Below are 2,900 nucleotides of genomic sequence, written 5' to 3'. Positions count from 1 at the left end.
CGCTGGGATGTGAGGAGATGTAAAGCTGGGTATCATCCGCATAGCAGTGAAAACTTATGTTATTGTGGCAGGAGGGGTCCTTAGCGGGGTGCACCAAATGCACACAAACTCAATTAAACGACTGTTGTAACAGTCAATATGAAATTTATTTCCGACTACGCCACTTTGGGATTTTAACCAAAGAACAAACAGTGCCCCCTAGAGGCACGCACAGGTTCGAATCGCCAGGAGTCAGAGACAGAAGTAAATAGTACAAAAATATTTTTATTGAGTTGTACAAATATTAAAAATATGGCCACTCATTACACATAACACACTTCTTTTGTGGGCAAGGAGCTGGGGCTTACCAACTGGGGCAGTCTCATATGCCAAATTTAAATCACTACAATCAGGTGAACATAGCACACACACACAGACTGGTGTCAGTGAGAAGCACAACACACGGTGAAGGACACACCACCACCACAATAGAGCCACTCGTCTGCACCCAGCGCCCAGATCCTGCCAAAACAAAGAGAGGTATTAAAAGAGACAATAATTGCACTGAATGCAAGCGCTGTGTCTGAAATGAGCGCGGCAAGCAGAGAAAGTTTAGAGAAAAATAGTAAAGAAATAACAAAATAATAAACTTAGTGCAGCTCAAAAGACCACATTGCACAAAATAAAGATTCTTACTAGACTAAATTAAGTCGCAAAACATTACACAGCCTCAAGTATGTGTATGGAATAATGCAATGCCCAGTCCCTGAGTCTGCACAAATCAAATAAACAAAACCCAAAACTCTTATAGACAAAAATGTCCTTGACTTCACAACCAAATAATATGAATAATAATGAAAGTAAGAAAATAAAGAAGTTGAATAAACAATTGGATTCAGATCAAATGAGTTAGAACACCAAAACAAATAAAGTTAAATGATTAATGTATCAACCAAAGAAAAGAAAGAGTTAAACATGACAGGGAAACCCTGCTGAAAACAAAATTAGACAAAGAACTTTCAAGCACTCAATACAGAGCCGCTTCAGCCTTGTTTAAGGAGAACGCGCAGTCGCGTTTCAGCACACACACACAGGACACAAAACAGTAGAAAACAAAATAATAGAAACAGAACGGAAACAAAACAGCAGCGCCCGCTGAGGCACAAAGCATGGAATATGCAGCATGAAGCACACAGCGCAGCGTATGGAGTATGCAGCCCAAAGCAGGAAGTATGCAGCATGAAATATACAGCCTGCAACGCAGCACTTAGTAGTACGCAGCCATTGCCTTCACCTCGCGCCTACAAACACAAAGCAAGATGATGTTACGCTGCTCGTTCTTCTCCCTTAGCTTAATACTCAAGCAGCCAGTGATACTCACAATTGAAAACACAGAGACGCTGGAGGTTAATCAGTTAGTGATCCCACCCCAAAAGAGCGCAGCACCAGCTAAGCAGAGACTAAATTACCCTTTAAATATAAAGCAGGCACGTCAGAGCACTAGCGATTTAAATCAAAACATTTTATACACACACGGTACGCTCTCCTTACCGTCTCAATTGTCCACATTTGGTTCCTCACGCAGCAAAATAGACTTTTATAACAGTGGTTAGCAGCCTCGGCGGTCTCTACCAACACGAAAATCAGTATTAGCTCACCAATATAGCTCGTCTTAAAGTGTTTTGAGGCCAAACAATACACTCACCACAGATGTAAACAGTCCACTCAAGCAAACAAGCGGCGGCGCGTTGATGACGTAACGGCCCCCCTCAATGACGCACACCTACGACTGACAGGCTGCACTTTTATACCTTCAGAGTCACTATTCATTGGCTAAACCCTCACAATACAAAAGTAGGAGGGGCACAAACCCATTCTGCCACATTATGTTTCCTAATAATGTCTCCTAGAGGTAACATGTATAACGAGAACAGGATAGGACCTAAAACCGATCCCTGCGGTACACCGTATTTAACCAGGGAGTGATATGACTCTTCCTCGTTTACATAAACAAAGTGATAGCGATTGGTTAGATACGACCTAAACCAGGCTAGCGCCTGACTACTGATACCAACATAGTTTTCTAGTCTATTGAGTAAGATTGTATGATCTATTGTGTCAAAGGCTGCACTAAGGTCTAATAATATAAGAATTGAGATTTCACCACGATCGGATGTTAATAGGAGGTCATTTGTAACTCTAAGCAACGCATTTGTAACTTTCCTGCAAGCTTTGTAGTCATAAACATAGTAGAACATCTAAGGAACACTAATCTACTGATTGGACACTTTAGTTTCCTAGCATGTTTTTATACAGTTTCGAAATGTTTTCTCTCCCAAAATTTGTCACAACCGAAACACAACAACATTTGATATAAAAATTAGCTTTTTAATAGCCTATTCTGATTTTCTTTACATTAACCTTCTAAATATATTTTTTATATTTTTTTAAAGACAGTGTCATGGTTATATTGATTAGAAATATTATTTTAACAAAACTATAAGAGTGGTTCATCAAATTAAATGCATTTTGAACGCAATATTTCTCTGTAATTGCCATACATGCACTGATACAGTTTTCAAATACAAGGATTCATTAGTTTAAATTTTTATCTAACTAAATAAAATTATGTCATCTTTTCTGATAACAAAACCTATTTTATTTTTCCAGAACATTATTTGTTTCGGTCGTGACATCAAATGTTCGGTAGTGACGACCATATTGGATTGTCCATATTTTGTGTAAAAAAAGTAATTAGTTAGTCAAAAATGGTTGGCATTATGCAGTCAAAACATAAAGCACAACGAATATCTAACGCAACACCACATTAAAGCACTTTGCACTGAAATTACGTTGAAGAGATGGCGGATAGTTCAGACCTTGAAGGGATGCAAGATGCTGTGTTGATTTTCACATCTCTT

At 38.9% G+C, this 2,900-nt stretch overlaps 1 long non-coding RNA gene across 1 annotated transcript; it reads right to left on the bottom strand.

The window, feature by feature from the left end:
- Window positions 1-244: 244 nt before the first annotated feature.
- Window positions 245-1,816, bottom strand: LOC141369008 (uncharacterized). The gene is made up of 2 exons (XR_012372466.1): window positions 1,531-1,816; window positions 245-501 (listed from the first exon to the last, which is right to left on the bottom strand). It is a non-coding gene; the product is annotated as an uncharacterized lncRNA (long non-coding RNA).
- Window positions 1,817-2,900: the final 1,084 nt, after the last annotated feature.

Source organism: Misgurnus anguillicaudatus, chromosome 12 (genome assembly GCF_027580225.2).
Source record: "Misgurnus anguillicaudatus chromosome 12, ASM2758022v2, whole genome shotgun sequence".
Classification (NCBI taxonomy): Eukaryota; Metazoa; Chordata; class Actinopteri; order Cypriniformes; family Cobitidae; genus Misgurnus; species Misgurnus anguillicaudatus.
The sequence above is the reverse complement of the archived record's forward strand: the minus strand, read 5'-3'. Positions and strand labels throughout refer to the sequence as shown.